Raw genomic sequence first — 27,937 nt, 5'->3', positions numbered from 1 at the left:
TCAGATCTGAATCTTCCTATAGCAATAAAAGTGCAGCAAAATCATTGAAACCTTAATTCTGTTTCATTCAGGGTTAGTTACAGGACTTTAGCTAACTTGTATTACTACTGGAGTATGCAAATATAACAGTTAGATCATAATGGCATAATAGCAATATCAAATGTGTGCTCTTTTAAAGCATTTAGAAGATATGTTTGTCTATGGCCTAGGAACCCACTTTTGAGGCCCCATATCTTAGCCACTTTTGAAAATCTTTGTAGAATCTTTCATTTCTATGTATTAACTAACCATCCATCTTTAGTATCTTAATTGTAATAAGAAGGCAGGGTAGAGATGCATATTATAGACTAACTGAATCAGAGATGCATAAGTTTTCCTGAACAAGAGTTCACTTCTTTGAACAGTTTACTGATATCAGATGCAGAATAATTTCTAATGCTTTGATTGTTTCTTTGCTTACACACACTATCGTGTATGAGAAATGGATATCCATCAAAACAGAATTCACCATGAAATAACTGGTTAACGTGTGCCCCTTAACCAACTGACTGACCGGAGGCAGCGGTGGCAGCAGCTGTGGCAGCAGAGGAATCGGCAGCGGGGGCAGCAGCAGCTGATCCCCCAAAGGTAAGTGGGGCGGAGGGACCCAGCACAGCTGAGCTGGATCCGGAGAGGAAGCCCCCTGGGTCCCACATAGCTGAGCCGGTAGGGAGCCGTGCTCCCGAGCCGCGCAGTGCAAACAGAGCGCGCCGGCGTTTGCACAGGCGTTCGCTCCGGCAGGCGTGCAGGAAGGGCCAGGAGTGAGACTCCTGTAGGGGTAGGGCATAGACACCACACAGATCTACAAACAGCAGCTTAGAATGGTGTCTACGAGGAGTGCTGCTAGGGCCTCTGCCTAGGGGGACAAGGCTAACCAGGGCTGGTCTGAGGCCTCCACCCAGACCGAGCCCATGGGGGAGCCGATGTCCCCCTACCTCCTGGCCTGTAGAGGATCCCCAGCAGGGCTGGGGGGGGCAGAGATTGGGGGCCCCCACACCTGTCCAGCAGGTGCCCGTCTTAGGGCCCTGGAGGCACAGGTGAGGGAGCTCCGGGAGGAGGTTAGCAGGCTGAGGGGTATCAGGGAGGCGGAGGATGAAATTGACAGTTATTTCCTTTCCCTGCAGGACCAGGCAGCTAAGGAAGAAGTAGCCCGGGGAATGCCCTCCGCAGCAGAGTGGCAGACGGTCACAGCCAGGACCGGAGCAGCTCACAGCGAACAGGTACCAGCTTCTCCAGTCCGACTGGAGAACAGGTACGAGGCCCTGGCGACCCTGCAGGAGATGGAAGGGGAGGAGGAAACCCTTGAGCAGGAAGAAACACCATTTTCTTCACACTCCGAACAGGTCAAGAGATCCAAGAGGACCCAGAGGAGGAGGCGACGAGTGCTTGTCATAGGCGACTCCATCCTGAGAGGTACGGAGGGGCCCATCTGTCGCCAGGATCCCTCAGCACGAGAGGTATACTGCCTGCCCAGAGCAAAGATTTGGGATGTGACGGAGGTAATCCAGGCCAGGATCAAGCCCACCAATTACTACCCCATGGTCCTAGTCCATGTGGGTACTAATGATACTGCCAGGAGAACCCATGATCACCTGATGGCGGACTACAGTGCTCTGGGTGGAGTACTGAAGGAGTTCAGTGCACAGGTGGTATTCTCTTCCATCCTATCAGTGAGCAGACGCAGAAGACGGCATGAGAACTGCATCCGAGAGACCAACTGGCGGCTTCGGCAGTGGTGTCTCGAAGCAGGCTTCGGCTTCCTGGACAACGACCCACACATTACAACGAGGGACATGCTCAGCTGGGATGGGCTTCACCTGTCCCCCAAAGGTAAGCGTGTGTTTTCTTCTAGGTTGGCGGATCTCCTCCAGCGGGCTTTAAACTAGGCTCGTCGGGGGAAGGGGAAGATGAGGGCGGGGGAAGCTGTGGACCACCAAACCATGTGGTACCCACAAGGACAGCCCAGCCTGAAGAAAGAGAGCATTGGGAACCTGAAAGCCATGGGGAGGCCAGCACTACGGCACAGGTAAGAAACGAGATGGTAAGAAAAAAAGGGCCCCTTGGGATTCGGAGCTGGGGGGCAGCAAAGGCACCAGTCGCAGGGCTCAAGTGCCTATATACTAATGCTAGGAGCATGAGAAACAAGCAGGATGAACTAGCACTCCTGCTTGCACTAAACACCTATGACTTAGTGGGGCTAACGGAAACCTGGTAGGATTCATCCCACGACTGGGCAGTACATATTGAGGGCTATAGATTGTACAGAAAGGACAGGATGGGGAAAAAAGGGGGAGGGGTTGCGCTCTATGTCAATGAGCAATATACGTCAACCCTCATCAAGACGGAATCCAAGGATGAGCAAGTAGAAGGATTGTGGGTTAAGGCTACATGGGGGGCAAGGAGAAAGGGATTTGGTGGTAGGGGTCTGCTACAGACCCCCACATCAAGGGGAAGAAATAGATTCGGGACTCCTGAGGCAACTCTCGGAGACCATAAAAGCTAAAGAGGCAGTAGTCATGGGGGACCTAAACTACCCAGACATCTGCTGGGAGTCACAGACAGCAAAGTGCCACCGCTCACGCAGGTTTCTAACCTGTGTACAGGACCTCCACCTGACACAGGAGGTACACGGTCCCACTAGGGGGACTGCCATACTGGATCTGGTATTGGCAATGGGGGATGACATGATAGGGGACCTACAGATCGGTAGACATCTGGGGGGACAGTGATCACCTAATAATAGAATTCACCATAAGACGTTGAGTAGGTAAGGTAACTAGTAGGGTGAAAGTGCTAGACTTTAGGAAAGCTGATCTCAATGAACTCAGGCGATTAGTCAAGGACGCACTGGAGTAGGAGTTTTGAAGTGATGGGAGCCCAAGAAGGGTGGCTGTGCCTTAAGGAAACTATCCTTCAGGCACAAAGCATTGCCAAAGATGATCCCCGTGCGAGGTAAAAGAGGGAAAGGGGCCAGGAGGCTTCCCTGGCTGACCAGAGAAATCCAGGGCAGCCTAAGGGCCAAAAGGGGAGCACATAAAAAGTGGAAACAGGGAGAGATCACCAAAGACGAATATACCTCCTCTGCTCGTGCTTGTAGGGAGGCAGTTAGATGGGCCAAAGCTACCATGGAGCTGAGGATGGCAACCCAAGTAAAAGACAACAAGAAATTGTTTTTTAGATATATAGAGAGTAAAAGGAAGGCCCAGGGAGGAATAGGACCCCTGCTAAATGGGCAGAAACAATTGGTGACAGACAGGGGGGACAAGGCTGAACTCCTCAACGAGTTCTTTGCTTCAGTGTTCCTAAGTGAGGGGCATGACAAGTTTCTCACTGGGGTTGTAGAGAGGCAGCAGCAAGGCGCCAGACTTCCATGCATAGACCCTGAAATGATGCAGAGTCACTTGGAAGAACTGGATGCCTTTAGGTTGGCAGGCCTGGATGAGCTCCATCCGAGGGTGCTGAAGGCACTGGCCGACATCATTGCAGAGCCACTGGCGGGAATATTTGAACACTCGTGGCGCACGGGCCAAGTCCCGGAGGACTGGAAAAGTGCCAATGTGGTCCCCATTTTCAAGAAGGGGAGGAAGAAGGACCCGGGCAACTATAGGCCAGTCAGTTTCACCTCCATCCTTGGCAAAGTCTTTGAAAAAATAATCAAGGCTCACATTTGTGAGAGCCCAGCAGGGCAAATTATGCTGAGTGGAAACCAGCACGGGTTCGTGGCAGGCAGATCATGCCTGACCAATCTAGTCTCTTTTTATGACCAGGTTACGAAACGCCTGGACACAGGAGGAGGGGTGGATATCGTATACTTAGACTTCAGGAAGGCCTTCGATACAGTATCCCACCCCATACTGGTGAACAAGTTAAGAGGCTGTGACTTGGATGACTACACAGTCCAGTGGGTGGCGAATTGGCTGGAGGGTCGCACCCAGAGAGTCGTGGTAGATGGGTCGGGTTCGACCTGGAAGGGTGTGGGCAGTGGGGTCCCGCAGGGCTCGGTCCTTGGACCGATACTCTTTAATTTCTTCATAAGTGACTTGGATGAGGGAGTGAAATGTACTCTGTCCAAGTTTGCAGATGACACAAAGCTATGGGGAGAAGTGGACATGCCGGAGGGCAGGGAACAGCTGCAAGCAGACCTGGACAGGTTGGACATATGGGCAGAAAACAACAGAATGCAATTCAACAAGGAGAAATGCAAAGTGCTGCACCTAGGGAGGAAAAATGTCCAGCACACCTACAGCCTAGGAAATGACCTGCTGGGTGGCACAGAATTGGAAAGGGATCTTGGAGTCCTAGTGGACTCCAAGATGAACATGAGTTGGCAGTGTGACGAAGCCATCAGAAAAGCCAATGGCACTTTATCATGCATCAGCAGATGCATGACGAATAGGTCCAAGGAGGTGATACTTCCCCTCTATCGGGCGCTGGTAAGACCGCAGTTGGAGTACTGCGTGCAATTCTGGGCGCCACACTTCAAGAAGGATGCGGATAACCTGGAGAGGGTCCAGAGAAGGGCCACTCATATGGTTAAGGGCCTACAGACCAAGCCCTACGAGGAGAGACTAGAGAAACTGGACCTTTTCAGCCTCCGCAAGAGAAGGTTGAGAGGCCACCTTGTGGCTGCCTATAAGTTCATCACAGGGGCACAGAAGGGAATTGGTGAGTATTTATTCACCAAGGCGCCCCCGGGGGTTACAAGAAATAATGGCCACAAGCTAGCAGAGAGCAGATTTAGATTGGACATTAGGAAGAACTTCTTCACAGTTAGAGTGGCCAAGGTCTGGAACGGGCTCGCAAGGGAGGTGGTGCTCTCCCCTACCCTGGGGGTCTTCAAGAGGAGGTTAGATGAGCATCTAGCTGGGGTCATCTAGACCCAGCACTCTTTCCTGCTTATGCAGGGGGTCGGACTTGATGATCTATTGAGGTCCCTTCCGACCCTAACATCTATGAATCTATGTTTCTCATATCTGAAAGGCTGAAACTAACATTTAGTAATATATTCTTTGGGGTTGCCACCTTTGAGCTTCTTATTTGGTTTGTTGACCCAGGGTTAATGTCAAATGGGTAAGTGTGTGGAAACAAATGTGCCATATTAAATAATAATTCTTCAGTTTTTCTACATGGCTAAATATCACGTTTCTACCATCTTAATTAAATATAACCAGATAGAGATAGGGTATTTTTCAGAAAAGGATAACAACAGACAATAATTAATCCTGAGAACAGAGTGGGGTTTCTATTTTTGTTTGTTTTGGGTTTTTATTCAACATAAAATAGATTTGTGTTAGTCATCTGTGCCAAAAAGGACTCTTATTCCTTTCCCCCAAAAGTACCTTGTGAGTGCTTGTACACATGACAAAATTGACCTTTAAAGTAGATTAATTGCCTTTTTGTACCATTTTAATGGTGTTGCTGTTTACACATTCAGCTGTGTATTCCACTTTCATTTCATGATTATGTACACTTTCTGCGGCATATTTTGCTTTAAATGACTTTGTTATGTTGTAGCAAAACCCCCATTTTTCTTTTTTTTTTTATTTCTTTAAAATGCATTCCCTCCCCTTCCCCAACCATTTCTGACCTTTTCTCTCCCTCTCTATTCCCTATAGATAAGTATAAGTAAGCTAAGATGTAGGATAAGCTTTAACATTTTATTTTAGGTAGTAAGTTTTATTTTTCTCTCCCCTCTTTGCAGATAAGTTCCCTGCTATTTTGATATCGATACCCACTGTTTTATAAGTGATAATTATTATGTTTGCACTGCTTTTATATTGTGCGATTACTGTTTTAGGCCTATCTATGTAAGTTAGCGTAAGTCATGTCAAGTTTCCATTTTGTATGTCAAGCCTCCATCTTGTGTCCTCTGCCCGGGCATCCCCTGTGTTGCAACTGTATGATTCATGTACCTCTCCCATGTAAATTGGTTCCAGGATGAATGAGCATGATTGGGAATGATTGAAATACAATGGTAGCAGGCCTCTACTGAATGGCCTGTAACGACCAGGCCATCACCTCGCATTGATTCATCCAGGAACCATGGACCTCACCCAGGAACAGAGACAAGACCAGCACTTGAAAGACAAAAGACCCTGCAGAACCAGCAACTCTACCATTGTACCCCACCATTACACACACCCGAAACTGCACATGCCTGCATGGAGCACACATGCTCAGTACGCTAGGGGCTGACCCTTGCCTGGGCATGCCTCCTGTCACTAGGGTCACACAAGGTCTGCCCCTATAAAAAGGGGCAGTGAAGACAGACCCAGTGGGATGCCCTCTCCATCTGGACCAGCACCATGCCACACCACCTATCCACCCAGACGCCCTGCCGGCAACCCCCCTCTGGACAACACCTACTGGACAAGGACCCCTTTCCAGCCTGGATAGGTAGCTATCACCCCCTACCCCCTCTTCGACCAAGGACCTGGACTCTGCTTCTCTTCCCTACCTGGACTCCAGCCCTTTCACTGAGTCTCTTTCTCCTGCTGCCAGTGTGTGTGTGTGTGTGTGTGTGTGTGTTTTGGGTTTTGCTTTACTACGGTTTGGCCCTGCTCCAATCTCTGCTCCTCATCCCTCTAGCTTCTGTCTCATTTCTCCCTCTCCTGCTTCTGGCTCACTGCCACCTCCAACACCTGTCCTGAGCTCCTCTCTGCCTCCAACCCCCTGTTTCTTTGCCACTGTCTTATCCCCACTGCCTTTTCCTTTTCCCCTGAGCAACCAGGTTTCTGCCTCAGTTTCATTCCTGTCTGTTTCCTCCTTGCCACCACTTATCTGCCCCCCCTCTACATGTCAGCTGTCTGCCTCAGTTTCCAGCCCCAGGTGCTGCCTGGGCAACAATGTAGCAAGGTAAAACCCACCCCAGGTAGTTTTAGTTTGCTATAGGACAAAGTGCAACAGTGTATGGGTTGCTGGAAGCCCAGACGGGCTCAGGGAAGCTCAGGCTTGGCAGGCTTCCAGCACCCTGTGCACCATCCCCGCTGCCTTCTCCCACCACCAGCAAACCCAGCCACCCTTCTGCCACCTTGACATACTGTCCCAGGGACAAGCCAGCCCATTCCCAGGCAGTCCTGGGCAGTGGGAATGTGGCAGAGATGGTACACAGGGTGCTGGAGCCTACCTGCCTCACCCATGGTAGGGGGGAGGAGGTAAGCTGCTTACGGGTTGAGGGGTCCCTGATCTGCAAGGGACACTGGTCCCTCCATAGTGGCAATGCCCCCCAGGCAGCACCTGCCCACTAGCACCCAGCCTGGACAGTCCTGGGGGGCACCACCACCCTGAAGGGAAGCACCAGGCCCCACACAGCTCAGGGGCTGTATGACTGAGTGACAGCTCATGTAGGCAGACTCCACTAAGCAGAAAAAAAGAAAAAAGCAGCAATGAGCCTGATTTTTTTTTCTCCTGGAGCCTGCCTCCCTGAGCTGCACGGGGCCCAGTGCTTCCCTCTGCAGTGGTGCCCCCCAGGCAGCACCTGCCTGCCAGCAGCCCACCTGGGTGGTCCTCAGTGGTGCCATCATCGCAGAGGGAAGCACCAGGCCCTGTGCAACTCAGGCAGGCAGGCAGGCAGGCAGGCTCCAGGAGACCAAAAAAAAAAAAAAAAAAAAAAAAATCAAGTTCTTCAACGCTTTTTTCTTTTTTTTCCCCTCAGTGGAGCCTGCCTGCAAAAGCTGCCAGCATATTGCACAGCCCCTAAGCTGCACGGGGCCCACTGCTTCCCTCTGTGGTGGTAGTGCCCCTGGGACTGCTAGTAGGCGGGTGCCTCCTGGGGGGCACCACCACCATGAAGGGAAGGACCAGGGTCCCCTGGAGCTCAGGAACTGCTCGGCCTGCCAACAGCTCTTCCTTCCCCCCGCCTTCCCCCTCCCCCCTCCCCTGCTGCAGGAGAGGCAGGTAGGCTCGTGGTGGGTGGCGGGGGGGGGGGGGGAAGGATCAGGTTCCTCACCAGTTTTTTTTCTGGTGGAGCCTGGGGTGGGGGGAGGAGGCGCAGGTGAGCTGATGTGGGGGAAGGCTGTGATGCACTGTGATGTCACACAATGTCACGGAAGTCCCTAAATTAAAATGGTGGGTTTTTAAATGACACCATTAAAAGCCCACCAATTAAAAAACAATAATTTCAATTTAGGGAGAACTAACCCCCTGTCACATGTACAAGCACACTGTGTCACCTAAAATGCAAGTGTAACCCTGGGCGCGACACTACATGCACCCTCACCTGAATAATGGGATCCTGAGGTACCCGGTAGCCAGTCGCCCTGCCCAGCCCCCCTGGGGAGCTGCTGCAGTGCCCCGAGTGGAGAGCCTTCCCATACAATCAAGCACCCTTGCACACAGTTCTCAAACTATTTACAAAATTTAATTATTTACATTATAATAAATAATCATGAAATAAACACATGGATATACTGTCTAATAAACCCTCAAGAACTTATTTACACAGTCTCTCACTTGCACACGGTGCACTGGGGATCCCATGTGCACTGCCCCTGGTGGGGTATCTCAGGGAGCAGGACTGTCTGTGTCCCTGCACGTGGTATGTGGATGCTCCCTGGTGCTGGTGTCCGTCTCCGTGCTCCTGGAGTCTCTGGGCAGCAAGCAGCAGCTCCTCTGCAGTTCCTGCAAGACAGCCTTCCCCTGCCTTTGCCCCCCTTCCCTGGTTCTGCTGTGAGCAGTGTCTGGGCTGCAGTCTATAGCAACCCTCCTGCTGCCCCGCACAGCCTCACAGCCCCAGCAAATGCAGCCCCTCCCTGGGATTTGCCTGCCCCTGGGGCCCCTCACCTCACCCCTCAGGGAAACTAGGGCAGACTCCGGCAGTCCACCCCAGCTCTGCTGTGCTCACCCAGCCACGCTGGCTGCAGTCAGGTCTCTTTAGACTTGGGTTCTCCACACAAACAGTCCCTGCGTGCTCCTGCCACTGCAGCTTCTCCACTCTGCTCCTGCCTCTCTCAGGGGCTCTCCGAGGGACTGCTGCGCTGAGACACTCAATCCTGTCTCCAGCCTGTCCCTCAGCCCCCTCTCTCTCTCGTTCCCCCCCACGGGAAAAACTGCTCCCCTTTTTATCCAAGCCTCTCACCCAATCCCAGCTCAGGGCCCTTCCCAGGCTTGGCTCTCTTTCAAAACTGTCTGGGGTTACATCACCCCTCCCACTTCCAACAGGGCTGCTCCCAAACAGCTTCACTTGCCCTCAGAGCCTACGGTGTCCCCTCTGGGACAAACTCTGTCTCTCTGCCAAGCAGCTCTTCCCCTTCTGTTCAGGTGGGTCCATTTTTTAGAGGCTGCTACACAAGTCTCATTCCATTTTTTTAAACTTCATAGGAAGGAATTTGCAGACATACATTTTGTTTACACAACTTAAATTCAATGTTTTAAACTTTAATGATTTCTAAAAGAATGGGTTTGTCATGCAAACAAGCTGTAAATAAAGATGAAAATAGGCATAAATGGAATCAGTGAGAAACCATGAGAAATCTATGAAGATAATTAAAAGGAGAAAACTTGTCTGAGATGACTAAGTTACTAATGCTAAAGTAAGCATGACTCTAGGAGACTGTTAGATTCATCCTTCTGAGTCTGACACTTTCCAAAATAATAAACTCAAGAAAGGCAGCTCCTCCATGAGATAGCAGAAACTAGAACTATACATTTTGACTTATCAGTTAGGAGATTTCATTAAGATCAGTGATTTTTCTTCTTGGATTTAACAGAAACATGAACAAAAAAATCATCAACATCAGATCAGTTCATTCTGGCTCATTAAAGTGTCAGCTATACATAAGCTAGAAAAATAAACGTTTAAAACCCTTACTTAAATTCAACTTGATTGTGTAGTATCTTTACTCTCAAAAACGCGGTGGTCATAAAATGTAGAGCTGCTTCATACTGTTTACTTTATTTATGAATTCTTAAGAATATTCCATGCTGAGATCACATATTATTGTTCACCCAAGAGCTTTGTTTCTACTCATGAGCCCAAAGCATCTGCTGAAGATACAGTGAAGTAGACCTTTAAAAAAACACATTAAAATCATGACATCTAAACAACGTAACAAACAGTTCACACTTCTGGAAAAATGACACACAACAGCACTATAGTTAAAGTTATAGAGCACTGCATCACAATAATATTTTTTAAAAATCCTAGGTTTAAATATGCATAAACTAGCCTGTGAACAGCATGCAAAATCAGTATCTCTGCAGGCACTTTGCAAATATTTCATTAGCTGTTGTACATGCTATTGCCAAGTAGACCCTTCAAAGTGCATGGTTATGCACACAGAAATCCAATGCACCTTTTTGAAAACATGCTGTAGTTTTTGCATACATCCTGCACCCTTTCCCCCAAAATCAGCTCCCCCCTTCCTTGGGGTGCATGCCTTAAGGGAGAAAATAGATTTTCAGGTGGAGAGAGAAACACCTTGCTTTGATTCCTACTCCACAGTGGCTGTTGCATTGCTATTCATGCAGCTGAGGAAGTCCATTGACTTAATGGATCATCTCTCCTTTTTAATAGCCTTGATGTTCCAATAATCAAGCTAACCTTTCCTAAGGCATTTTTTCTACCTTCTAGCTGCTCTTCTTATTTTACAGACTTGGAGACTGTTTTCAGAATCATAGATCCATCCATGGAGACTAGCATTCAGGATCACTAGGGTTTCAGCTTTAGCTAAGCAGGAAAGGGAGGATAGGTCAGTTGAAGATTAAGCTCTGCTCTATGTGGCTGTAACTATGCTAAAATCCCCCCCGCCCCCTTCATTCTGCTTTCAAAAACAAGATGTGTATTATATTCAGGGGTGACTAATAGTTCAGAGAGATTAAGGAAGGAAAATAAGCAAGTTATTCATAAAGGAATACTGACACTGGAGTGAATAACTGATTCCCTAAGACGTCTAAATTCTCCTGTCTCTAAAACAGAACTTGTTTTTACCTTTATCTTTAATTGGCTTGTTTCAGGCTGTAGGATCCTGTCCTGTAAACATTTAATTGTCCATGTTTCAGCTTCATACAATAAGGTAGAGATCATGACTTATTGATAAACCATGAGATTGGTTTTGAATCTGGTGTTGTGAGCTTTGAACACCCATTTCCTCAGGTGGCCAAATGGCTGCACTTACTCATTTGAGATTATGTTGGATTTCTTCATTGATGTCAGCCTTCTGCAAGAGATTAAGTACTGGAATAGTCAACATTCTCCAGAGTCTCACCATATATCTGAATTATCAAAGCTGGGGACTGCTCATTAAGAGCTTGTTAATGACCTTCATCTACTCAATGCTTACTGTCAGTCCCATTTTCTTGTATGCCTCTGTAAAGGCATCAATTGCCTGAAAATCTGCTTCCCAATGAGCACATACTACAACAGATATAGCATTTAGATCACAATAACTTAACTGCTGCATGCTCCCAAACAGCAGCTTCCCCTCCCCATTTAAAGTGGCTAAAAATGTACATTTGTCTATACCCTCAGATGTCAGGAGTAGTAGAGCCACAGTTGTGCAGCACTGCATTGGAGCAAATATATCCAGCACCTCAGCTAGAGCTAATTAATCTCAGAGGAACAGTGTGCTGATTCAACTATACTATTTCCAGTACCCCAGCAGTGATCTGTTTTATGTAGGCATACTCTGGGCGTATGCAAAGGCAGAAACTTAAGTAACTGGGGAACTTTAAGGTCAAAGACTGAGATACCTGTGGAGCTTAGAGGCCTCCACATTAATGCAGTAGCTGAATTGGAGTTTTGAGATTTGTAACCCAGCTCTTGGTGAGTGACTTTGTCAAACTTTCTTGTCCTATTCTTTAAGGCTGCTTAGAAACATTTAAAAAGAAAAAACAACCCCACACTATACTGGAAAAAGCAGTGTATTAGTTCAACCTGGCTCCACAGCATCTGTATAGATCAGGCACTTCAGTGGGACTTTTTGGCACTTTTATCTAATAGCTGATTCTATAAGTAAAAGCTATTAGATAAAAGCACCAAAAAAAGCCCCGATAAAAATCCTAATCTGTACAAATGGGTGAGCCAGGTCCAACTAACATGATATGTCTTCTGGTTATGCATTGGGCTTGGCACAGGAACACACAGAGCTTAAACTAAAGCACCATTTTTATTTTTATTTTTTTAATGTCTGTAAGCAGTCTTAGCAGCTTTGAGTTTGGTCACCAATCAAATTCTCTTGAACTAATGAAATTCTTCTGAGAGAGAATGACAAATATTCTAATATTGCAAAACCAGATTCTAGATACCTGTCCTGGATGAACGTTTCTTTTAAAAGGCATGTAAATGTCATGGTTTATGTAATTTTATCATACATGTAATACAAAAACTAGCATGAATGTATACTATTGAACTTTACTAGATGGAATGTTGGATGATCCAATAAAATGTGGTCTTATCATACCTCAGTGTCTAGCTTATAAGTACTCACAGAAATCTGAGAGGAGAAAGACTTTCATAGATTTCATAGACATTAGGGCTGGAATGGGCCTCGGAAGATCATCGAGTCCAGCCCCCCGCCCAAAGGGCAGGAAGTCAGCTGGGGTCATAGGATCCCAGCAAGATAAGCATCCAGTTTCATCTTGAAGGTGTTCAATGAAGGCGCTTGAACAACCTCCGGTGGCAGGCTGTTCCAGACCTTGGGGGCTCAGACAGTAAAGAAATTCTTCCTTATGTCCAGCCTGAAACGATCTTGTAGTAGTTTGTGACCATTCAACCTTGTCATCCCTTGGGGCGCTTTGGTGAACAAACGTTCCCCCAGATACTGGTGGTCACCCCTGATAAACTTGTAGGTGGCCATCAGATCACCCCTGAGCCTGCGCTTTTCCAGGCTAAAGAGCCCCAGGGCTCTCAGCCTGTCATCGTAGGGTCTGCTTCCCTGACCTCTGATCATGCGTGTGGCTCTTCTCTGGACTCTCTCAAGCTTCTCCACATTTTTTTGAATTGTGGAGCCCAAAACTGGACGCAGTACTCCAGCTGCGGCCTCACTAAGGCCGAGTACAGGGGGAGAATGACGTCCCGGGATTTGCTTGAGAAGCATCTATGGATGCAAGCCAGCGTTTTGGTCGCTTTACTAGCCACAGCATCGCATTGCAGGCTCATGTTCATCTTGTGGTCAATGATGACCCCCAAGTCTCTTTCTTGCATAGTGCTAGCCAACATAGCACTGCCGAGCCTATAAGGATGCTGCGGGGTTTTTTTTCCCTAGGTGGAGAACCTTGCATTTATCGGCATTGAACACCATCAGATTCTCATCCGCCCACTTGCTGAGCCTGTCCAGGTCAGCCTGGATCATCCGCCTGTCTTCTGGTGTGGATGCTTTGCCCCAAAGTTTGGTGTCATCAGCGAACTTGGCCAGTCTGCTTCTGACTCCAGTGTCCACATCATTAATGAAGATGTTGAACAGTATGGGTCCAAGGACAGAGCCCTGGGGGACCCCACTGGTCACAGGACACCACGATGAGTGACTTCCATCAATTATTACCCTCTGGGTCCGACCCCAGAGCCAATTTTCCAGCCAGTGGATCATGGAGGACCCAAGGCGACAATTGGCCAGTTTCTCCAAGAGACGATCATGGGACACCAGATCGAAGGCTTTTTTGAAGTCAAGATATATGACATCAATCTCATCTCCCTTGTCCAGGTGATAGGTCACCTGGTCGTAGAAGGAAATGAGATTGGTCAAGCAAGACCTACCCGCAACAAACCCGTGCTGGCTATCCCTTAAGATGTTGGTGTCAGCCAGTCCATTAAGGATGGCCTCCTTAATAAACTTTTCTAAGATCTTCCCCGGGATAGAAGTCAGGCTGATGGGCCTATAGTTAACCGGATCCACTTTCCTCCCTTTCTTGAAGATAGGCACCACATTGGCCTTCTTCCAGTCTTCGGGCACTACACCAGAGCGCCAAGAGTTTTCTAAGATCCGCGCTAGAGGCTGGGCTATGATGCTCGCCAGCTCCTTGAGTACCCTGGGGTGAAGATTGTCAGGCCGGCTGACTTGAAGGTATCCAGCTTCTCAAGATGTTCCTTCACGAAGTCAGCATTAATGGAGGGCAGGGGATCACCCTCACCCGGACTTCCTGGCCCAGTAGCGGGCATGGGCGTCCCATGGGGCTGATGAAAGACCGACGCAAAGTACCTATTTAATAGGTTGGCTTTTTCCTGGGCGTCAGTTGTCAGTTGCCCCATCTGGTTCAGCAGGGGTCCAACGTTGCCCCTGCTTTTCCTCTGGCTCCCCACATATCTGAAAAAGGACTTTTTATTGTCCTTGATGCTCAAAGCTAGCTGGAGTTCAGTTGCAGCCTTGGCTTTCCTGGTCTGCTCCCTACAGGACCGGACCAGTGCAGAATAATCCTCCTTGGAGGTGACTCCCATCCTCCATCCTTTGTAGGCCTTTCTTTTTAGCCTCAGGAGGTCTGCTAGGTCCCTGGAGAACCAGGGGGGCTGCTGTGCCCTCCTGCTGCCTTTCCTCCAAGATGGAATAGACTTAGTTTGTGCATTGAGGATCGCTCCCTTGAGGAGCAACCACTCTTCTTGCACTCCCCTCTCCCTGTGGTCACAGTCCCTTAGGGCCTCACTGACAAGCCTCCTGAGCTTGTCAAAGTCAGCTTTCCTGAAGTCAAGGACTTCCGTGTTACTGACTGACTTGCCAGCTTTTCGGCGGATGGTGAAGGTGATCAGCTTGTGGTCGCTGTCACCCAGCTTCCCATCGATCACTAGGTCGCCAACTAGGTCATCCCCAGTAGCCAGCACCAGGTCGAGCAGCGCTTTGCCTCTCATTGGCCCATAGACTTCTTGAGTCAGGTAGAGGTCATCCACGCACGAGAGGAAGCTCTGCGACCACTCAGATTTTGCTGAGCGATCCTCCCACGAGATGTCCGGGTAACTGAAGTCACCCATGACAACCATGGTCCTGGAGCAAGCTGCCTCAGCCAGTTCCTGGGCAAACTCCTGGTCTAGCTCAGGACTTTGGGTGGGAGGTCTGTAATAGACTCCCACCATTGTGTCCCCTGTGCTGTGTTCCCCACGGATTTTAACCCAGAGGGTCTCCAGCTGTCCACCCTGGTCGCCAATATCGGCTTGCAGGGACGCGTAGCTTTCCTTAACATAGAGAGCTACACCCCCACCCCTTTTCTCTACGCGATCCCTCCTCTACAGGGTATAGCCATCTATCCCGGTGGTCCAGTCATGGGTGGAGTCCCACCCAGTCTCTGTTATCCCTATGACATCGTTTGCACTGAGCAGGAGGATGAGCTCCTCCTGCTTATTCCCCAAGCTCCTGGCATTAGTGTACAGGCAGGCAAGTGCCCCCTGGGGGGCTCCTTCCTTGCCCACAGATTTTACCAGGGCTGGGGCTGGGGTGGGCTCCCTTGAGTGCCGTGATCCGCTGGCTTTGCAAGATTTGCTCAGCGGGCCAGCAGTGGCGGTAGTCCCCCCGTCCCCCAGCGGGCTTAGTTTAAAGCCCGGTGGAGCAGGTCAGCCAGTCTGGCTGAGAAGAGCCTCCTCCCTAGGGAAGAGAGGTGGAGACCATCTCTTCCCAGCAGCTCGCTGCCTCTCTCGCCAAAGAGCGGGCTGTGGTCATGAAAGCCAAAGCCTTCCTGACGACACCAGCGCCGCAGTCTTTGGTTGACCACATAGATCCTCCTGTCCCTTCTCAGCCCATAGCCTGAGACTGGGAGGATCGACGAGAACACCACCTGTGCCCCCAGACCCTTAAGCCCCGCTCCCAAATCCCTGTAGCGCCTCATGACCTGGCTGGGAGTGCTCTGAGCCGTGTCATTGGTGCCCACATGAATAAGGAGCATGGGATAGTGGTCTGTGGGTTTGAGGAGCTTGGGGATCCTCTCTGCAATGTCCCGGATGCGAGCCCCTGGGAAGCAGCAGACTTGCCGGGCTAAGGGGTCGGGGTGGCAGATTGGCCCCTCCGTCCCCCTCAGGAGGGAGTCTCCCAAAACAAACACCTTATGCTTTGTCTTGGGGAGAGCAGGGGCGGGAGCTGCAGTTAGGCCCATGTTGCCTGTGGGGGCTGGCAACTCAGCAGGCTCTGCTGGGGCAGCAAGAGGTGCGTACCTGTTGCTCAGTTCTGGCAGGGGAGGGGCCTTGGTGCGGCGGGCCTTAGGGCCCTTGACCACCTTGGTCCATGCCCCTGGCTGGACACAGCAGAAGGTCCCAGAGTCCTCCTCTGGCCTGGAGGGAGACTGTGATCTACCCTCTGCCTCCCGGGGGAGACGGGCCTGGCAATAGGAGTCTGTCTCCTGCTCGCAGTCCCTGATGGCACGCAGTCTGTGGACTGTGGCCTGGAGCTCCTCCAGCTGGCGTGCCAGAGACCCCAAAAGGGAGCAGACCCCGCAAGGGGAGGTCGCCATGCTCCCAGGCCCCAGAGCCTGAAAAAGGGACAGGCAGCCCCCACAGCCGAGAGCCAGGGGCTCCGTCTGTGTGGAGCCCGGAACCAGGGGCTCCGTCTGGGTGGCCGTCTCTGAGGTGCCAGAGGGGGGGGCCGCGGAGCCTGAGGGGACCCTCGGGGTGCGACGCGAGCCCATCCGTGTCATGCCTCTGGTAGGCTGACTACGGCTGGGGCTGTCTACCCTGGGGGGTGCACAGGCAGGATCCGGTGCCCACCCGCACTCCCTCTCGCGCGAACTCCGCGCTAACTCACGCACCGGCAGAGAAGCGAGCCTGTTTGTGCAGCCTGTTCATGCGGCTCCGGTCACGTGGCTCCCTGGGGGGCTGGGCGAAGTAGGGGCCTGGGTGGGGCTTGACCCGGCCCGGCTCCACTCAGCCGCCGCCTCCCACACACACACTAAGGGGTTAGCCCCTTCTCTCCACGGGCCCCGCTTACCCCGGCTGCAATGGGGTCAGCAGGGGGGCTCCACGGCTGCTGGAGGGTTTCTGGGGGGCTTCGGGGGAGCGGGGGCACAGCGAGCTTTCACCCGCACGTCTCTCGCCGCTCCCGCATCTAACTGGGCTTTTTCCCGGTCGACGGGCCCTTTTAAACTGCGCGCATGCGCAGTGGGCCTGCCGTCGAGGGAGCTGCTCTTAAGGCAATAAGGGGGCCCTGCCCGGGATTTGGGGGACCCTGCCTTACTGGAGGGGGGCTGGTGAGTACCCCCCCCTCTCTCTCTCCCTGGGGGGCTGGGCCAAGTAGGAGCCTGGGCGGGGCTTGACCCGGCCCAGCTCCACTCAGCCACCGCCTCCCACACACACACTAAGGGGTTAGCCCCTTCTCTCCAGGGGCCCCGCTTACCCCGGCTGCGCTGGGGTCAGTGGGGGGGCTCTGCGGCTGCTGGAGGGTTTCTGGGGGGCTTTGGGGGAGCGGGGGCGCAGCGAGCTTTCACCCGCGCGTCTCTCGCCGCTCCCGCGTCTAACCAATTAGTTCGTCTAGTCTACCTCTTTCCTCTCCTTTGCCCCCACCCCCTAACAAAAAAAACCAAAACCTTGGGACTGTTATTTGTTAGAAAGATTCACTTTTATTTCAAGTGACAGGAAGTTGTTCTTAATTTTCTATGATTTCCTGCACCATTTTCTCCATTTTTTTACTAACTATACAGGTAAATGTTCTGTATCTCTCCCTTTTTCTAATTATTCTTTCACACTTTGAAGTTTTTTAAAGCTTCAGCTCCATTTTCTTTTTCTTTTTTTCTAATTCAACTTTTTACAAGAAGTCTTGGAGAGATTTTTTTTTTTACCTTAATGATAGAAAACAGATTTCTCCAGTGTAGGGTCATTTGCTTCTAATTTAATTTGACAAGGCTGGTGATCCTTAAGTGACTCATTAATAACTCTCACTCACTTTTCTTTTAAAAATAAAGTAGAAAGATTTCAAATTGTACATTGTTGAAATATATACAAACCTATGTTACTATCATTCTTATCTTCTCCCTTCCCCTTTCCTGTTGCCTTGTGTGCATCTTATCTGTTTCTTCAGGTCATAAACTCTTTGGGGGTGGAGAGTACCCTGCAATTAGCCAGTACAGAACATAGCACAAAAAGGACCAACAATAAGAAGTCTCTGGGTGCTACTTTAGTATAAATATAAATAATAGCACTAATAATTTCCCTTTGGAATTTATCCATCACTTCCTGGTATTATAATATGCCTTCTGTACAGAATTTTCTGATCCATACTTAAAGTACAGTAAAACTGAGAGCATCTTTCTTCCTAAATTGTCATCCAGAAACAGAAGGATTCATCCTGAATACCTTAATTTCTTTCCTGAGCACAGCTCTGACTGAACCCTATTTTAGGGCCTCTGGACCATTAGGACTATTTAATCTGAGCAGCTATCTAGGACAAACCATAGAATTTCCCACAGCAATTCTTCCATCAAATTCATAAATTACCTCTGAGCTGGACTGGGGCACTTAGAAAGATATCCAGGCTTGATTTAAAAACTTCTAGTGACTGAGGATCCTACCATATCCCAAGGTAAGTATTTTTCTAAAGGTTAATTGCCTTCACTTTTTAAAATGTGCACCTTCTTCTGCATGTATAAATCTAGTTTTACCTTCCAATACCAGGCCTCACTTGGCTGATAAATGAAAGGGCCGTCTCCTATCAGAAACCTCTTCTCCATGTATATGAATGGACACTAACTATATGCCATATTTAGTCAGCAACACAACTTGAATTCTACAGTCTACATTTTAATTAAAAAGTATAATTTTATGCTGATGGTTAAAAAAACAGTTGAGTCCATTGGATCTTCAGTGTCCTTCTGATGACATTATCCTAGGACACTTTTGTATTCCTGAGAAAGAATAACTTAATATTCACTTTCTGTCTTTGTTTGACACTGAGTCCTGATGCACTTGACCCCAAAATATTGATGTGGTAGTTATCTAGCTTCTTGTCTTTTAGGTTTCTCCATTCAAACTATGCTAATAGCCACTTAAAGGCTATATACCAAAACATTGTTGACAAACCATTGGCACTAATTATTATCATGGGGAGTTGAGAAATAGACAATTGGATTAACTTTCTTTCTTTCTAAGATGGGAGAGAATTCATCACTGGCTGTCCATCATCTGTTTTACTGCCAAAAGAACCACTGATCTGGTCAAGAAGGGTCGCACACATAGTGCTTTGCTTTCATTATCCTTATCTCCTTTATATGCATAACCTGGACAAAGCTCTTGAAAAAGAACTGTTCAAAAAGCTTGCACAAAAGAAAAATTGCACTTAACAGGCTTGTAAAAGAAGAGTCAAAGAATCGCTATTGTCCTTAGTGTGCACCAACTGCTGGCTATAGAACAACTGTTGTTTAAGCACCCAAAATAGCAGTAAGGTATCTAATGCCTACATGCATCCAAATTAGAAAATTAGATCCAAATTATTTAATAATTTGATAAGGCTTCAAACATTCTACTATGAACCTTTTAAACCAAGTATCAGCCAGCACTGCCTGTGTTACTCATAAGCACTGGACAGTAATAAAAGTTATTCATATGATAATCATCCCAAACATTGCCAAAGGGCTTTTAGGTGACACTGACTGTACAGTAGCTCATTACTACCGTGCAATAGCTTCACGTCATGCTTCCTGCCACACAACTATAAATGACGCATGCCCCTGGTGGCTGGGGGTGGGGCACAGCGGTGCTGGCGGCAGTGGGAGCACAGAGGCGGTAAGTGGAGAGCTCCCGCAGACACCACCAGCAAAGGGGGGTGGCAAGCAGCGACTGCCCACAGGTGCTGCTGACAGTGTAGGTGATGCCTTTTCATAGGGGGTTCACTGTGACGCTCAGGGGGTGTGCTTGCACCTGCGTGCATACCCTACACATCGGCAATGCACACAACGCTACTGCACAGTAGTAACAAGCTACTGCACTGTCAGCGTCTCGTGTAGACACAGCCTCTGTCTCATCAATTCACAGGTAATATGATTTCTACCAAACCCTATTTGGCAACTACGAATAAGGCTGCACAAAAACATTCATAATCTATCAGACAATGTTTTTAACTTCCTATCTGATAATTTCATCCTTCTAAATTTTTTAAATTATATAGACAGCAATGTCTCAAGTTTATTTATCTATCTGCAGGCATCTAGGTGTTCCAAATGTAATGCAGAGAAGAAAAAAAATGTATAAAAATGTTTGTTTTCTCAGATACCCTTAGGTATCTGAGGTTCCTTAGATATTTTAATGCATGACTTGTGTTTATAGAAATCTGTCATTTTAAGAAGCTTTGTAACACAGTCAGGCCTTTGTGCTTCAAATTGACTTTCAGTTTCCTATGTAAGTATAGTTTTTAATGTGTAAACAAAAGAAAATGATGTGTTCTATTTTTCAAATTATCTTCAGAAATAGAGGTGATACGTTTACTATCTTGGAGGGGATGTGACTGGCATTTTCTTGAGCAGGAGATAAAGAATACTTAATGTAGTGTCATACCATGTTATAGTCCATGAATAGCAACTTTGAATTAAAGTGGCACCCATTAGTGCTGCTATGGTCATAGGTCTGTCAGCTTTACTAATATAACCCTTATTTTCAGGGGTTTGAAATTTAGTCATTGAAATTCATTTTAACATACCAGGCTTAATCTTGGACTTTTTTATTTGTCCTTCTGGTGTCTTGCAATTCAAAGTAATCTGAGGCTACTTTCAAATGAATGTACAACAAGAGAGGCTTCCACAGCTACACCACAGATGACTTGGCATAATATTTTGATAACTTTCCATAATTTGTGTATATACATGGTATTATTTTAATTATAAAATAAATATCATATTTCAGAACCTTGGGACAGTTTATTTTTCTTATCCATAACAGATCCAAGATTTATATGAATCCAAAATGGAAATTATGGATTCTCAAAGGGAAAATATCATTCTAAACAAAAACTAAATTCAGTTTCTACAATAGATTAACATCTCCATCATATCTGTTCTAATCAGTTGAGTAAACTTTATGCAATGATCAAGATAAATAGGTAGGCAGGAGCCAGTAAACACATCTCAAACATTTTAAAGCTAGAAAGGGATAATCCAAACCACACAATTAAATTCAGTGGAGTAAGTGGAACTACTTGCGAGAGACAAGCAAGCAGGATTTAGCTCAGAGTCAACTACAACTTTAAAAGCTCCATAGGAGGTATTAATCTGATTGTCTAATGACTTCATGACTTTAAAACTGTTCAAATATATGATGTGGATCATGTGTTGTAAATAGACCAAGTAATGTAACCGTCCCTAGACAGCTAGAACAAATCTTCTAGGTCAAAGGTCAGTTTATTTTTCCACAAATATTAATTAGAAGTAAATATGAAATAAATAAAAAGGAAGCATTCAAAATATATTGTGTCTTTGGAATATATCTATACGGTCAAGAAGGCACTACAATATTACATGCTTTCCTGAACAGAACCTACAGGGGCCCAGATTCTGTGCAATAGAATCAGTACGTTGCTAACTGCTTAAAACTCATAGATTTCTACAGTCGGAAGGGACCTGGTAGATCATCAGGTCTGACCCCCTGCCCCAGGCAGTCAGATGCCTGTCTAATCTCCTGTTGAACACCTCCAGGGTAGGGGAAAGCACCACCTCCCTTGGAAGCCCGTTCCATATTTTGGCAACCCTTACTGTACAGAATTTCTTCTTTATGTCCAATCTAAATCTGTTCTCCTTCAGTTTGTGGCCATTATTCCTGGTAACCCCGAGGGGCACCCTGGTAAACAGAATGTCCCTATTCCCTGCTGCCCCCCCTCTCCCCCCCAATGAGTTTGTAGGCAGCCACAAGATCGCCTCTCAGCCTTCTCTTGCGGAGGCTGAAGAGATTCAGATACCTCAGTCTGTCTTCATAGGGTCTTACCTGAAGACCCTCAACCATACAAGTAGCCCTTTTCTGAAGCCTCTCAAGGTTATCCACATCCCTCTTGAAGCGCGGTGCCCAAAACTGGATGCAGTACTCCATCTCCGGCCTCGCCAATGCCTACAAACTTTAGTGGAAATACACAGTATGAATTGCTTTCCAGGAAGCCTATGACACATGGAAGCTCTGGACCCACATACTGTTCTATACTATGCAATAAGCTTGATGTGCAACTTTTATCCTCTAAAGTAAACCTTACTGTACAAGTACTTCTATAGCAGTCATCAAGTTTTGCAACATGAATACAAATTCACAGATTGCAGGAAATTAGTTTCAGCCTTAACTTTTCTTGTTACACTGGGCATAAATCACACCGTGCTATTTCAATGTAGATTCCCATCACTTAACAGGATAAAGGTTTTGTATGAAACAATATCTGTTTATTTTGTGATTCTCTTTTGTGTCTACAGACACTTTAATCAATAGCTACAGATTCATTTTCTCATCTCCTTGATACAATAACTGTTTAACTTGCTTGCCTTTGGTTTTAAAATAAAAGCCTATCTTTAAGCCAGAAATAGAAATAAAAATACCAGTATTATCATTACCAATAGGTTTGCAGCAAAATATTTTTAGCATGCAGATTTTTTTAATATATGCCTAGTAGAGCAGATATTGACTTTTATGAAGGACTGCAAACAAATAAAAGCCATATTTATAGACAGAATTATATAAAATATAAAATATATTAAAAGTGCATTTATTATAAACCCTACTGATATTATTGACATTTGTGCACAACACAAGGAACCCAGGTCCAGACCCAAAAAATCGCTTAGTTACTTAATATGGGGCTTGAGCTACTGAGTCATATTCTTTCTTGTGATTCTACCAGGAATGAATTGGGCATTCCTTACCACATCTGGAACCATGGAGCGTGCCCCAGTCCAACCTTACCTCTAGCCTACTGCTTATGGCACTCCTATGGGAAATATGGGTTTAAACTCCCTGTTGCTAAGGTTGGCATAAGCCCCATGTTTCCTGTTTCAAGTGCACTATGCTAAATGTATAAGAGCTGGAAAGCAGCTATACCACCAGCAGCTGTGTTTTAAACGCAAACAATAAGCCTGTCATAGAACCCTTGGGTTGTAAAGGTCTTCAAAAGCTATTTAGTCAAAACCCCTATACAGATTCAGGGAGTGTGTCTACATGTATGATTCACAGATTCACAGAAGTTTAGGGATGGAAGGGCCCTCATGAGATCATAGCGTCCAACCCCCCTGCTCTGGGCAGGAAAGACTGCTAGGATTAAATAAACCCAGCAAGGTGTGCATCCAGTCTCCTGTTGAAGATCTCCAGGGTAGGTACCTGCATCACCCCTGCTAGGAGTCTATATCAGAGTCTGGTCACACAAACTATGGAGACATTTTTCCTTAATTAATGCACATGAATAAACTCTGGAGTTTATTTGCTCTGGAATTTATTCATGCACAGCATGTAGAGCCTGATTGGAGCAGCCTGGGCTGGCACCCTGCCCCTCAGGTGCCCTGCCAGCCTGGACTGCTTTCAAAATGGCTGAAACTAGTCTAAAATAAACTGGATGGATGTAGTATCAGACTTCACTCATTTAGTTTTCTTGGTTTATTGAACATTTGTCCCAGATCCCCTCCAAATTCAAGTTAACTCACAGTCCTGCATCTCTCCCTCTTGTAGGGTGGGTGGGCTTGCCTTGGTTTAAGCTGTCTACTCCAGCTGAGCAGGGAGGCATGCTCTAGTGCCCCCTAGCTTCTGTCCAGGGCCACTGCAGGTATGTGGCTGAATTTCTGGAATCAAAAGTGAATGTCTGTTCACTTGTTTATCATTTCAATTTATGCAGCTTAGACTATTCTGTGATGTTTGAATCAATTCAGCCTTGGGTTTTTTGACTGTCTGTACTTAGTCAATATTCTAGTAGAGGCACAACCAGCACTAAGGATAATGGCACTATTACCTCCCAGGTCTTGTATGTAATGCTCCTTTTACTATAGCCAAAATCCCCAGATTTCTTTTGGCAGTGCTACTGTCTAACCAGTTATCCCCATTCTGTATTTGTGCATTTTGTTTCTCTGTCATAGGTGTACCACTTAACATTTGTTTTGGCTGAAATGCACTTTACTGTTTATAGCCCTGTTCTCTGGTTTAGCAAGATCCTTTTGAATTCTAATCCTATCCTCCAGAGTGTTTGCAACCACTCCCAATTTTGGAGTCCTCCAACTGTAAGGGATGCTCTAGGCATCTAAGTCCCAGATGGGGTTTGGGGCTGTCACCTAATTTATGGCTTCAGGTAGACCCTTAAATCTGGGGAAAAGGCAGCTTTTCAGACACACCTTTTTATTCAACACAGCATCACCTCTCCTATTGGATCAGTTAGGCATTTGGTAAACCAGCTGCTACAAATCCCATCCTTAGGTCCTTAACTCTTTCCATATATATAGTCAGTCCTCGACTTACAAGGTTCTGAGTTACAACATTTCGACTTAAGATGTGGTTTTCATGAACCAATTGTGTCGTAAGTCCGAGGACTGCCTGTATAAAACTTAGACACCTAACTTGGCTGAATGCCTGACTGGTGCCTCCCAAGTCTTGGGGGGCACCAGATCACCAATGTGGGGGGTCCCCAGTGGCCGATCACCAATAGGGTGGGGGAAGGTCCCCTAGCAGCCAATCACTGAGCCAGCAGTGAAACCAGAAGTGCAGTTCTGGTTTCACAGCTGGCATTTTCAAGGGGTGCATGGCCAATCTCAGGAGGTTCACATGCACCCCCCAGGCATTGCCAATGCTTGGGTGGGTGGATTACACTCCTGAGGCAACTAAAGATAATTTTGCTGATGCTTAGTATCACCCTGTCTAATTCTCTTTGTGGGATCTGGGCCTAAATCCTTAATGAATTTGCATTCTAGTTTTACTTTATCTAACCGACTCTCACGGAAGTTTGTTGCTAGCTAATGAAGATCTATATTTGTTCTAGTAGTAGAAACTGGTGTTTGGAGCTGAGGAATCAGCATTCTAATCCTACTGTGATATATATTTAATATTCTAGTCTGCTGTTTGTTACATATGGATTTGTTAGATAACAGAGCTGCTAAATTAGAATAATCCAGAAATTAAGAGTAATCCACATCAATGATTTTAACCATTTTCATTTTACTAATGAGAGCTTTTTTATACAGGATTACCTTCTCTTTATTGAGGCACACAACAATAGCTATAAATGTGTACATTGCACATACTCTAGAGGACACACTAGTTATTCATTTTGCATTAAAATATTGCTATAATTTCCCAGTGACTTTACAGAATCATTTCTTAGCAGGAAGGGACTAATTTAGTGGTTAAAGTAGCAAATTTAGGTTCTCCCACTTGATACATCACATCTTACATCCTTGTACAGTTTGTATAAAGTACACCAAAACTTTAGATGTGATTTTTATTTGAGACTTTTCAGTCTTTTGGTGCCTGGTTTTAAATGTGAAAACTCATTTGTTCCATAAATATTTACCCATATTTTCATTTCTCTTGGTGTTTAACTCCAAGGTTTAAATTTCATTCTAGAAGGAAAGAAAAGGAAAGTCTTACTGTATCAAAGAAAGGAGAAAATGCATCTGCAACTATTGATTAAAATGTTTGTAGACACAAAGGAGAATTTCAAAGTAGACATTGTTTTATTTTGTTTGGTTTGGTTTTGGTTTTTTTCCAAAAAAAAGTTTTCTAAGGGTGGTGTTACAGGTGAATTTTAAACCATTCTAAAGGTACTTAAAATGGGAATGTCCATATATTGAACCATGCTAAGTACCCTCAAAGCACTTAAAGCTACACCACTTCGGGCAAGGGTTATCTTTGAGCTGCTCTACATAGCTTGATCTAAGGTATTGTTAGCCTGCTCTATGGAGATAAAGTGACAAATTTGCAGTCATCCAGCATCCCAGGATTACTCCTAGCCCATCTAACTCTGATGAACTGTTCACTCTCCTAAACTCTACTGTTTTGGGCTGGTACTGGCCCCTACAAGCCCCAATGTGTATGATACCAGTCCCCATGGCATCACACTGCCAGCTTCAAGGGCCCCAGGAGACCTGATCTGGACCCCTGGGCTGGGGTCTAGGCATGCAGCCCTACCATCAGAGGTCTAAGTCACTGCCCAGCATCCAGGTGGCTGTCCCATAGCCAGGAGAATTTAAGGAAGGAAACAATGGCTTTCCTCCCCAGCCTCCTGTGTTCTCTTTGTGGGAGGGTAAAAGGGCTGCCTAGCACTCAACATGATGAAAGCATGGAGCCCAGAGAAGTATGCTCTCCTGTGGTCCACGCTGCCATCATGTTAAACTCTGGCAGCTCCATACTCAGTGGCAAAAGCATGGAACCTAGATTGGCAAACTTCTTCAGGCTCCATGCTCTCATTGTGGTTAACCCCAGCTGCTCCACTCCCAGAGGAGGAATAAAGTGCTGGCTCCTGGCTGCTTTGAAATGGTTCTAACTTAAACATTGCTAAATATTCCATAGATTTAGAATAGTTTAAAGGTAACCAGCAACAAGAAATTGCAGCAAACAGCAAATGCCATGGTGTGAGGTATACACCTAACAATAAGACAAAGAGAAGCTAAATAAAAAATGTGATACTTTAGCTGCCTTCCACTGCTGTATTTTGATATTTTAAGATTCTGTAAAAACTGCTGCTATTTGAAGACCCAGTTACACTAGCTTCTTTGTTGATTTTTAATCCACAAAAGCAAGAACATTAAGACATAAAGTTACAACTCTGCAACTCTGTCTTTATGCCACCTGCTTTAGGAAACTATTAGAGAATTAAAATGAGCTTGTCAGGATGAACATATATAGTTATATAGTTTCATAGTTTCTAGGATTGGAAGGGACCTGAACACATTATCAAGTCTGACCCCCTGCCCTGGGCAGGAGTGGTGCTGGGATCAGCCAGATCCAACCTCCTCTTGAAGACCTCCAAGGTAGGGGAGAGCACCACCTCCCTTGAGAGCCCATTCCAGAGACTGGCAGCCCTAACCGTAAAGTAATGCCTCCTCATATCAAGCCTGAACCTGATCTCAATCAATTTGTTGCCATTATTCCTTGTTATCGCAGGTGGTGCCTGGGGGAACAGAGCCTCACCTATTTTCTCCTGGTCCCCCCTGGTGAGTTTATAGATGGCCACCAGATTCCCTCTCAGTCTTCTCTTGTGGAGGCTGAATAGATTCAGGCCCTTTAGTCTATCTTCATAGGGCCTGGCCTGCTACCCCCTGACCATGTGAGTGACCCTCCTCTGGACTCTCTCAAGGTTAGTCTCCACATCCCTCTTGAAGTGCGGTGCCCAGAACTGGACACAGTACTCCAACTGCGGCCTGACCAGTGCTGCATGAAGGGGAAGGATCACCTCCTTGGACCTCCTTGTGATGCATCTGTAGATGCATGACAAGGTGCACTTAGCCTTACTGACTGCTTCCTCACATTGGCAGTTCATGTCCATCCTGGAGTCAACAATGACTCCAAGATCCCTTTCAGCCACTGTATTGTTGAGAAGGAAGTTCCCCAGCCTATAGGTATGTTGCTGGTTTTTTCTCCCTAGTTGCAGCACCTTGCACTTGTCTGCGTTGAATTCCATTCTATTCTCATCCGCTCACCTCTGTAACTTGTCTAGATCAAGTTGGATTGTGTCCCTCCCCTCCAGTATGCCCACTTCTCCCCACATCTTTGTGTCATCAGCAAATTTGGACAACGTGCTCTCTATGCCCACCTCCAAGTCACTGATAAAGATGTTGAATAGAATAGTCCTGAGGACTGAGCCCTGGGAAATTCCAGTTCAAAAATGACCCATCCACCACCACTCTCTGGGTGCGACCGTCAAGCCAATTTGCAACCCATCTGACTGTGTAGGCAGCAATGCTGCAGTCGCCTATTTTTTTTATGAGAATGGGGTGAGAAACAGTGTCAAAAGTCTTCTTGAAGTCCAGGTAGACGACATCCACCTCAATGCCCACGTCCAAGGACTTTGTGACCTGGTCATAAAAGGAAACAAGGTTAGTCAGACAAATCACAGCGTGGCCTAAA

This window comes from Alligator mississippiensis, chromosome 2 (assembly GCF_030867095.1).
Source record: "Alligator mississippiensis isolate rAllMis1 chromosome 2, rAllMis1, whole genome shotgun sequence".
NCBI classification, from domain to species: domain Eukaryota; kingdom Metazoa; phylum Chordata; order Crocodylia; family Alligatoridae; genus Alligator; species Alligator mississippiensis.
This window is presented reverse-complemented; position numbering follows the sequence as displayed.